The following is a 12,376-nucleotide window of genomic DNA, read 5'->3' as shown; positions in this document are numbered from 1 at the left end:
TATAACAAAACATAAAGACACAAAAATTGTACTCCTTTTATAGGAGGTTACCACTTTTGCTGTTTCAATGATGTAGGAACTGGGTGGTACTCAAAAAGTTTGAGTATGCTCAGCACATGGAATTCAAATTTGAGCTCAAGTGGTAATTTTGTTTACATTGAAAATCAATATATGTCTACTCCAGAATAAGACTCCATTGATGTCAGTGGAACACTCTTTTTGTTGAAGAAATAGGTTTAAAACTGCAATCTTTATTATTTATTGTGTATCATTTTAATATTAGTGCATGGCACCAATACTTCAAATATAGTCAGTCCTCCGCATTTTTGATTTTTGACTTTTGATTATTCATGGATTTGTCTAATATGTTCTCTCTAGGAACTTCTAGGTCCTTCAACATGTCCCTCAGCATGATGGACAGTCAATGTTCATCAGGAGCTGGGCTGGAGGACTTAGAGAGAACACTTCTCTAGGGATTTGTAAGTCCTTCAGTGCAATTTTATACTCAGCTTCTGGCAGATGTTGACCACAGATGTGTGCTGGAAAACCTAGAGATTCCTAGAGAAACGTTCTATCGGGGGGGGGGGGGGGAGAGGAGTGATTTTTTTTAAAATACATTTTTCCACTTTCATAAGGGAAGCCTGCACCCCTAACCCCAGGAGAGTCTCCTGTATCCACAAGAGACAGATAGGTCATATAAACAAGGATATGATTGTATATGAAATCATATACAGAAGGATAACCTTCCCTCAGGGCAAAATGTGACACTGAACTAGAGGACTGCAAGTAGCAGAGTTTTCCCATACAGCATGGCAAATGGCCATGCTGGTTGGGGGATTCTGGGAGCTGTAGTCCAAAAAGATGTGTCAACAGTGTGATGCTGCAGCTAAAAAAGCCAATGCAGTCCTTTGCTGCATCAATAGGAGGGTAGTGTCTAGATTGAGGGAAATAATAGTACCGCTATGTTCTGCTGGAATACTGTGTCCAGTTCTAGGCACCACAATTCAAGAAGGTTATGGGCAAGCTGGAGCATGTCCAGAGGAGAGTGCCCAAAATGGTGAAAGGCCTGGAAGCCATACTCTGTGAGGATCAGCTTAAGGAGCTGGGTATGATAGTGTGGGAAACAAAAAGTTAAGAGGTGATACAATAGTCATATTTAAATATTTAAATATCCTCCAGGAACCCTACTGATCTTCTCAGGTCTTGCAAGTTGAACACATGGCTTTCTTTATTGAATCAATCCTCCTATATTGTGATCTTCCTCTTTTTCAATTGCTTTCCACTTTCCCCAGCTTTACCATCTCTTCCAGTGAGTCATAGCATTTCACAATATGTCCAAAGTATGATAGCCTCAGTGTGATCATTGTGTCTCCTAGAGAGAGTTGAGACTTGATTTGATCTCAGACCTTTTTGTTTGTCCTTTTGGTAGTCCATAGTATCTCTAGCACTCTCCTCCAGCACTACCTTTCTTTGATCTTTTAAAATTCTTTAAAATGTTTTAACATCTAGAGAACATAGGACCTGAAAGCTTCATCACCTCCTGATTTTTAGACAGACTCTCAACTAGGCAGGTGGTTGAAGGAATCCCCTGTTCCTCCTAGGTAGAGTGATGCTTGATTTATCAGCCCACTTGGCATAACCTCTTTCCTGCCCTTGTAGGGAGTGTTTAGTCCATAGAACACCATAATCTCCTCCACATGTTCTGTAAGTGTATGAGAAAGAAGGACTGAACTCCTTCACTGTCATCCACAAGGGACTGGCCAAATTCATAGTACTATTGATTGTTGTACAGCATGAGACCAGAAGAGGGCATTATGCAACCAGATCAATACATACAGAGAAAAACAATCCAGTTATGAAATGTTCTATTTCTCCTGATCATTCTCATATATATATCTATATAGATATATGTTTTAATTTGTGTGTGATTTAAACAAAGAAACCACATTTTCCACTTCAGACTAAAGGTTGAATGAAATTCTAGACTGCGGGGCCATTCAGACTACGAAAAAAACCGGTTTTCAAAGCGATTCTTGCACGTGAAGTTCATACTCACCCCGAATCTCACACAAGCGAATCCGAGGCTTGCACACCCGTTCCGTGGTAAATGGCCCCTAGCGCGGTGTTTTTGAAATCGGCGCAAATACCGTTTCTTTTGGAAAACCCCGGGTTCTGGAAATGAGAACTTTGGCCTCGATCACGATCGAGGCAAATTGAGGGAGGGATTTAGGTCAGAGGGTGGGCAAAGGGCAAGGCATTTCCTCCCCTCATCGGAGGGGAGGGGGAGGAGGAAAGAGCCCTGGGAAGAAGGGAGCAAGGGAAGGCATTCTTTAGGAGCCTCTTTTCCCTGCATCCCCTGCCCACAGCCCTCTGTCGCTGGGCATTCCTTCCCTTGCAGGAGGAAAAAGTTCAGGTCACGAACGGAGCTCACATCAGGCAACCCCCCCCCCCTCCTTTTCAAATTTAAACAATTTTTTTTGAGCAAATATGCGCATTGTTTGTATTCCAGAGGCAGATAAAGCCGGGCTTGCACTTTATATCCTTGGATCTCCTTGCTTACTGCAGAGGGGGAAGCTACAAATGTTGCAAACAATCAATGTTACATTTTTTAACAATTTTTTTGAGCAAATATGTGCATGATTTGTCTTCTTGAGCAGATACAGCAAGGGAAGCAAAGGGAAAGCTAATGTTGCTTTTAAAAGCATTAAAAAATGCATGACAATTCCATCCTTTGCCTGGAACAGGGGCAGATCTGACCCAAATGCCCACAGGTTTATAAAAAAATGACCCTGTGCCTGGCTCTTTAAAAAAAGGGAGGAGGGGGAGGACACTTTCCGATGCCCTTCAAAACGTCACCATGACGATCGCTTGATTGACAGCAGCCACCTCGCCAGCAGACACAGAATGCATTCGATTTAACATTTGTAGTGGGCACTTGCTAACGGAGCGATTTGGGGGAGGGGCATCCGAATCAGCCCAGTTCCTTCCAGGTCTTTTATGCCAGTATGAATGAGGCCTGGGAGGAAATCATAACTAAATTTGAAAGGAAAACTATATAACGGAAAGAGGCAGTTTTGACATGTCTTTTCTTTGATGCATAACGTATGTATATTGTTTTGTTGTTACATTTTTATTTCAAGAAATTGCATGATATATTAATAAAGACCAGTGTATTTTTATACATGTGTGTTGGTGTGCATATGCCTTAATTTAGGTTTTTATTTTTATTTGAAAAACACTCTTGAAAAAACACACCATAGAATGTACTTGCAGGTTATAATTTGACAAATTGTATTATATCATACTAGGGAACATCCAAAACTAACAAGGACAAGTAACAAAGATAGAAATTTCCAGACGTACAGAAACAAGAAGCCTCCGTTTGACAATATGTTATTTCCTGGGCTTCAGGAAGTAAATGCTTTTGGATGTAACTAACATCAACATTGAATCTACTTCTTTCACATACTTCAAGGGAACTCTGAACCTCCTAAGGGCAAAGAAGTCTTGACTTCACATACTCTTCCCACCCATTGAGTAGGAAATTGGAAACTTGTCCCAGTAAAAGAGGTGGGTTGGATCTATACAGAGAGTGCTGCCACACTGCAGAAATAAAGCAGCTCGACACCACTATAATTGTTATGAATCAGCGCTGTGGAATTCTGGGATTTCTAGTTTGGTTGGATATTCAGCTAGTTGGGGAGCATGCGACTCCATTGTTAGGACATCTTCACCAACTCTACTGGTCTGTTCTGGGTACAACTGAAATTTCTGGTTATGAATGAGAGAACCCTATATGACTTATAACCAGGCTTTGCAAAAGACTATATTCTTCCATTAAAGCTTGCTTTTGTGTTAAAATCTTCAAATTATGCTCTTAATTTGGAGCTGCTGCCCTTGGAGTCATATTAAGTGGCTAAACAATGGAGGACTTTCTTGGTGGCCACTCCTAGCCTTTGAAACTCCCTGCCAAGGTAGGCTATGCTTCTGCCTTCTCTGTGGTATTCATCTAATAGGACTTCCAGGTCGAAAATTACAGATAGTTCCTATATCTTTAATGGTTGTGTAAAAGGGGGAATTTAACCAGGTATTCGTTATCATACAACCAGGTAAGAAATAACACCTGCTGAAATTCTTTCTTCTACACAACCATTAAAGGTACAGGAATCAACTCCATTTTTCACTTTTGGCACTTAAGCTGGGATAGCTCTGAAAGGATATTAACTGGTTGTTACCTGCTTTTATAGATATGTTTTTAGTTGTCTTTTAAATCCATTTTAACTTTTTAATCATGCAGGACCCTCCTGTGAATATTAAAATCTGTGAATATTCAAGTCCCGTAAAATACAATGAATAGTAAATTGGTATCCCTTAAATAAAATGGCAAAATTATGGTTTGCTTTTCAGAATTTATATATTTTTTGAATATTTTCAAGCCAATGATACTTGACTCAATGGATAAGGAGTCTCTTGATATGGAGGGCTCATTTGAATAACATTACTGTTCAGCCACCTTGATTCCCAGATTTCTATGTGAGAACCTCTCCTTTATAATGCTTTCTCAGTAAAAACCATACCAAGTTTTACATTCCACCTACTTATCTCCATTCCCCCTTGCTGAATTAATTGAGTTCAAATTAGTTTTGCACTTTGAACTCAGTTGCAGCAACTAAAGCAAAGAGGATGAACAGGAAAAATAGGAGGAGGAGAGAGACAGTGGAGTATTTGAAAAGCAGCTGAAAAAGTGGGGTAACAGAGGATTAAATGGGACTGTCCTTGCCAAATCAGGACAGTTGTTGTAAGCAACACAAAAAGAGTTCCATTTGGGGAGCAAGGTGGGCCATAAAGTAAGTAAGTAAGTAACGTCTGCCAGGAAGGTAAGATAAAAACTCAACAAAAGAAACAAATAAATAAAGGTAGGGCCAAACTTAGAGAGTGACACACATTGGGGATGGAGGGTATCTTACATTCATACTTCACAACTGTGATAAGTGGATTATTAATGGAGAGCTTTCATCATCAAAGAAATAGTAATAATAAATTACTGGAAGAACAGAAGGCACACAAGAAATTGTATTTTTAAGAAATGCATTCCCTTAAATAAAATGGTGCGGAAAGAGAGAACGGTTTCTGGTCCAATTACAGTTTTACTACAGAATGTAGCATTGGAAAAAGGAACCAGGCTATGGAAATGCACGCGCACACACATACATAGAGAACTCTTTTTATATTATGCGTTGGTAGACCTTTTCGTATCTATATACCCTGACGGAAGAAAGAACCTAAAAAAGGAACATGATGCATAAGAATCACATTGGAGAGAACAGCATGAACATTATTTTCTTTCCCCCAGAAAATGAGATGTTTAGAGTCTACTGCCTGAGAATCCCAACCTATTATAAATACCATGTGCTTCAAGAGAGAATCTCTCCGTTGTGTCAACAGGATGTCTGTGCTGTGCAGAATGTTCATGGCTTGGTTTGAAGCCACACTAAGCCCACCCACCTGTTAACTAGGCCTTATTCTATATTTAGGACTTTTCTCTATACTTACACAGGTCAAAATAATGTGGAATCAAATAATATCCTTTTTGTACAGTCTGATATCTGTCTGTCTACCTACCTACCATTTCTCTCTCTCCCATTATACAATAGTTGTGTATGGATGCTGGAAGCCATGTCGGAAAAAAGCCTCGCGTGCCCTGAAAGAAGTAATAGGGGGTGCGTGCGGTGTCGCACACCACCACACAGTGGGCATGAGCCCCATTACTTCCAATGGGGCTCAAGCTTACACGTTTTTTCTTTTATGGAGGGGGGAACAGATCCCCCCGTAAAGAAAGGGAGCACTGTATTGCATCTATGGAACAACATAAAGTGTGAAATAATTAATTATCTAAAGTGGGTTATTTTTCACTTTTATTTTCTTTCTTTTTATTAAACATTTCTTTATTAAAACACATAGTAACATAACAACAATAACATTAAACAATGATATAACAACAATGACACTAAACATTAAAACAATCATTTTCTGTCACACCAAAACAGAACATGATCCCCTCCACCACTACCTAATCCTTCCTATTCTTTTGGCATTGTCTGTCTTTTTCAGCTACTATTATTGTACACTGGAAAATTTTAAATTTATGGCACAGAAATGATAATAAGACTATTTTCATACATTCAAAAACCCCTTTCATCTTCATTTAATCCTACTACAAAAGCTGGACCCTATTCTTTCGTCAAGTATTTTATCAATGGTCCCCAGTCCTGTCCAAATTTACTTAACGAGCTGTTCCTCAACAGTTGTGTCAATTTATCAGCTTCCATGTATTCATATAATTTCCATATCCATTCTTGTATTTTTGGACTTTCTTTCATCTTCCATCTAGCTGCATATATCACTCTGGCAGCAGTTTTACTCATAAGCTGAAATCTTTTTATATAGATCATGTAGAAATATTTTAATAAATAAATGAATAAATAAATGTTAGGCTAGCATATGCTGTTGAGCTGCTATTTGTGAAAACATTTACAAGTACAGTGGGCCCATGGTATCTTCCAGGGTTTGGTCCCAGGACCCCACATGGATAAGAAAATCCATGGATCCTCCAGTCCCATTAAGTACAATGACATAGTAAAATGATATCCCTTACCTGAAGGACCGCCTCTCCCCATACATTCCGTCCCGCACCCTCAGAACATCTGGGCAGCAATTACTTAGGGTTCCCGGGGCTAGGCTTGTCTCCACTACCAGGAAGACATTTTCCATCGCCGCCCCGGCCCTTTGGAACACGCTGCCCATAGAGCTCCGCTCGGCCACCTCCCTGGCCCAATTTAAAAGGGATTTGAAGACCTTCCTTTTTGGTAATGCATTCCCCGATTAAGATGTCTTATGGACCTCCTTCCTCTTCACTGGCAAGGGGACTGGCTAACTTGGGGCTTTTCTGTTTTTTATTGTAATGATATTGTTGTTTTTAATGTATTGTTTTTAAAATGCTGTAAACCGCCCTGATCTGTGGAAGGGCGGTATATAAATAAAAATTTTATTTTATTTATTATTTATTTATTATTTAAAAAATGGCAAAATCAAGGTTTGCTTTTAGAAATGTATATCTTTTGAAAATATTTTCAAGCCATGGATACTTGAATCCATGGATAAAAAAAATCTGTGGATATGGAGGGCTGACTGTATTCCAATAAAAATCATTTGTGAGTTTTGAATTGATCTTAATAGGTATTCAAACAAATCCACATAGATTGTCAGTGATTATTAGTCATGATGGCCTATATGCTGTCTCCAGTATCCTAGGCTACAGCTGCACTGCAGAAATAAAGCAGTTTGATGCCAGTTTAACTGCCATGACTCAATGCTATGGAATTCTGGAAATTGTAGTTTTGGTGTGGTAAAGGCCGCCCCTTTAGGGGCTGCCTGCACCCACCCCTTTTCTTGACGGGTTGGGGGCAGGGCAGGCTTACCGGCAGCCCAGAGGCCCCAACCCGGTGCTTTTCAGGACCATGGAGAAGCAGCAAAATGGCACTTCTCAGTGGTCCTGAAAAGGGGTGTCCTTGGGGTCTCATGCCCCAGGACACCCCGATGGGCCCACCCGGCCCCTTTGTTCCATGGCTTTGTTCCTGTGTCCGTCTGGTTGCTGTGGGAACAAAGCTTGCAGCGCTGCAACAAAAAGGAGATGCCTAGAACAGCTTCTTTGTTGCGGTGCTGCAACCGGGAAGTAACACCATCATTACGCCACTTCTTGTGTGCCACGTTTGGGTGCTCAGTGGTGGCACCGGCATCATGGCAGCCCCCATGTAGATGGGAGGCCACCATGATGAAGCTGCTTCCACATAGTAGGGTTGCGGGGCGTGCGGACGCTCCATCCCCGGGCAACCCTACTATGTGTCCAAAGCGCCGGTCTGGACTGCACCTTTATTGAGATGTTTAGCCTTTTCAGTCAGAATGCTCTGCTTCCCCACCAAACTATAAATCCCCAAATTCCATAACCTTGAGCAATGGCACTTAAAGTGGTGTTAAACTGCTTTATTCATATGGTATGGCAGCAGCCATAGGCGCATGAGATGCACAGACATGCTATGATATTTTAATTGATCTTGGCTTTTTATCTGGCGGTGACACAGTACACAACAAGGAAATCCATATATGGTGCTGCTTTCCCCACTGATGTTGTTCCCTTAGGAATATCTCTCGAAAGAAAGTGGTATTTACTCAATTTCCTTAAAGACAACCACAATGTATAGTGTGTAATTATTTTCAGACACACCACATACAGCTTCAACAGCTTGTAAAAGGTGGTCCGTGGGCTTGCAAGAACAGTAAAAGTGTGTGGCACATTTACACCGATGATCAACAAAGTTTGATTTTGAAGGACTTTTGGGGGGACAAGGAAACATTAAGGAGTAACTGTGTTGGTTATATAGCAAATCCAATAACATTTAAAAATTCACCCAACAGTGATACCTTTATAGCACCAACCAAAATGCACAATATACATGTTGAAAGCTTTTGAAGCTCCACTGGCTTCTTCATCAGGCAAGGTGTTAAAAACCAAACAGGAGGTAGGAAAAATGAAAAGGTTAGTTTATATGTCTGCATTTTGCCATATTTGTTCTTAGTTCAGATGGTATGGAGGGGTATCACTTACAGGCTGGCACCTTCTCCCTCCTCAGAGGTCTTTAAACAGGCTGGATGGCCATCTGTCGGGGATGCTTTGATTGTGATTTCCTGCATGGCAGGGGGTTGGACTGAATGGTCCTTGTGGTCTGTTCCAACTATATGATTCTATGATTCTCCTTCTGGCCATGTGTCAACTGGGAGATTCTCAAAGTCCAGGGAATTTAACATCCATTTGCAACAGGAAAAAAAAACAAAACTTCCTTTGCAATCCAGTATGTCTACATATTGGGGAGGGAGAAGGATCATTGAGGGGACAAGGGTTAGATACAAGATTTGTATCCTCTACCAACAACAGTAAAACAATGAAGAAATAGTCCCTTGCCCACCTGAGGATTAATGAGGTCTGGAAGCTCTGCCTTTCCAATCAGTGCAGAGCCTATGCCAGGTTCAAGGGTGGAACCAATGGATAGAGTGATGACAAACAGATTCCATGTCAGGCCTGGCTATAATGACCAAGGTTTTGTTAATATAAAATCCTGCCTAGTTTGTTTGTCAGGAGCATTTACTTTTCAGTCAAAAAGGATCCCAGATCAGTTGACAGATTATTAATTTGCCAGTTCCCTACCTTTAGGTTTATAATCTAATAAGACCTGAGATACAAGGAAAAGAAGATGGCAGTAGGGGAGACTGAGAGACTATTGTACACCTCTTTTCGCCCGATCCAAGAACAGACTAGGGACAGGCTTAAACAGGAGAAAACAGATCTTATCACATTTTTCCATGCCCAACTCAGCCACATTGCATACCCTATCCAGACTCCTGGCATACTTTTCGAAGAACATAAAAATAGCATTTTTCAAAAAGTATGCCAGGGGTCTGGATTGCGATAAGGTCCATTTAAATCCATTTAAACCAATGCCCAGCCTGTGCCTGGATGAGGCTAAAAGAGGAGGGCTATAATCTCTTGAGTCCAACAGATATTGGCTGCTCTTCTTTTCTACAGTGGCCAAAGCAGTGCAGCTGGAAATGGAGGGAGGGCTTCTCACCAGATGCTGGGAATGAGGCATGATGGAGCCCTGCCTGGTTGATGTTGTCTCTTACAGAGACCATAGCTACAGAGTGTTGACAAAGGTATAGAATTTTTATCCTTGTTGTGTGATTTCAACAAGTGCCAGAAATTGCAGTCCCAAAGCATATGGAGGGCCCCATGATTTCCACATTTGCTATGTCTGGTAATGTAAATATGTATTACTTTTTACCAGTGTGGTATAGTGGTCTGAGTGCTGGATAACAACTATGGAGACCAGGGTTTGAATCCCCACACAGCTATGGAAACCCACTGAGTGAGCTATGGCAGGTCATATTCTCTCAGCCTCAGAGGAAGGCAAAGGCAAGTCCCCCCCCCCCCCCCAAACAAATCTTGTCAAGGAAACTTTGTGACAACTCTTGCCTTAGTATTGCCATATGTCAGAAATGACTTCAAGAAACATAATAACAACAATACATAGCCACTTTTTAAAAAAAAAAATAAGCAGAACCTTTAAGCACGATATACCTTTTTCTTGGGAAACAAACTGATTATGCTTGGTCTTCTGATATCCTCCTTTTCAAACTCTCTCTCTCTCTCCCTCCCTCCCTCCCTCTCTCTCTGTATTTGTGTGTGTGTGTGTGTGTGTGGTTTGAATTGTTATGTCTCATTTCCAAAACAACCCACAGGAGAACTGTCCCCCCTTTGTGTTTAATACACTGTGGTTTATCTATTTAAAGCCAGTCACTTCCCACAAGGGTATTGTTTTGCCAGACAGATAATGACTAGGATGAGCACAGTTATTTAGACTGAACACCTTCTTTGACTCTGCTAAACACCAAAAAGGTAACTACTGTATAAAACAACTCATCACTTCCATCTTCCACTAGCTATTCCTACTCTGCCTCTCTATCTAGGCCCAGTTTCCATAAGCTACAGATGATAAACAACATAGTGCAGTGGTTAAAGCAGCCTTCTCCAGTCCAGTACCCTCCAGATGTGTTGGATTCCAAGTCCCATCAAAGAACCATAGAACTGTAGAGTTGGAAGGAACACCAAGTGTAATCTAATTCAACCCATGGATAATGCATAACACCATAGTTAGGCATCTCTGACAGATAGTCATCTAACAACTGTGTAAAAACCTCCAATGAATAATAGTTCATGAACTTCTGAGAGAAACCATTCCACAGCTTCTATAATCAAAAAAATCCCTCCTTATATTTAGTTGAAATAACCTTTCTTATAATTTGGATCCATTGGTTTGGATCCTAGTCACTGAAGCAACAGAAAAGAATCATACTCCAACTTCCATGGCACAGTCCTTTAGATATTTTAAGATATCATATCACCTCTCAGACTTCTGTTTTGCAGGCTAAATATACCCAGCTTCCCTGACTATTCTTTGCATAACTTGGTTTCCAGACCATTTATCAACTTTGGCACCTGCCACTGATTCATTCCAGCTTGTCTATGTTTTTCTTAAACTATGGTGTCCAGACTTGGACACAGTACCAGGTGAGATCTGACCAAAGCAACGTAGAGTGTGAGTATTATTTTCCTTGACTGGGACACTGGGGAAGGATAGCGCAAGGAGGGATCGCTTCTGTTCTTACCCCGTCCTTATTGCATCCATACTTATCCCATCCTTCTCCCATCAGTGGCACCTGTCATTGTATTAACACGAGTTTCTGTTAATACAAAGTGACAGGGCCATTCCACTTCAGGGGTTGGAGAAGGATGGGATAAGCATGACGTTGATTGATAATCTTATCGTGGTTATGCAATAAGAACAACTGAAGGATGAGAAAAGGACAGATATCATCTGTTAATCTTCATGTGATCATGTCAAAAGGATAGGGTAAGGATGGGAGCATTCTGTCCTTTACCTTGTACAATCTCCATTTGGATTTTAAAATGTTAGTTTTAGTTTTATACTGTTTAATCTTATTTGGGGGGGGAGGTGCTATGTATATATGGATATATTTTAGTTTGTTGTACGCTGCTTTGATTGCTTGGCAAAAAGTGGGATAAAAATAAAAAATGTATTATTATTTATTATAAATCCTAGAATTGCATTAGCTTTTTTGACACCACATCACTGCTGACTCATGCTTAGCTTGTGGTCTACTTAGATAACCAGAACCTTTTCATATGTACTACTGTCAAGTCAGGTGTCACCCATCCTGTATTTGTTCATCTGGTTTTGTTCCACTTAAATGTCTAATCAAGCATTAATCTCCTGTTGAAATTCATTTTGTTAGTTTTGGCCCAATACATTGAGGTTCTGCTGAATCCTAAAGTATTCCTCCCAGTTTGGTATCTGCAGATTTGATGAGCATACCTTCTATTTCTTTGTCCAAGTCATTTTTAAGAAACTGAGCAACACCAGGCCCAGAAGACAACCCGCTTGTCAGTTCTCTCTGGGAAACATTGTTGAGCACTCTTTGGATTCAATTCATCAACCAGCTACAAATTCACCTAAGGGGATCCTTGTCTAGCCAACATTTTATCAGCTTGTCTTCAAGAATATCATGAGGGACCTTGTAGAAAATCTTACTGCAATCAAGGTACACTATATCAGTAGCATTCTCCTGATCCGCCAAATTTGTAATTCTAAAGGAGTGGGGGGGGGGGGGCTATAGAAAGATAATGTTAGTTTGGCACAGCTAGTTTTTTATAAATCCATGCTGGATCTTAAAAACCATAGCACTC

Source organism: Sceloporus occidentalis, unplaced genomic scaffold (assembly GCF_023333645.1).
Source record: "Sceloporus occidentalis isolate IW3139 unplaced genomic scaffold, rSceOcc1.0.p SCAF_5, whole genome shotgun sequence".
In the NCBI taxonomy this organism is placed as follows: domain Eukaryota; kingdom Metazoa; phylum Chordata; class Lepidosauria; order Squamata; family Phrynosomatidae; genus Sceloporus; species Sceloporus occidentalis.
The sequence above is the reverse complement of the archived record's forward strand: the minus strand, read 5'-3'. Positions refer to the sequence as shown.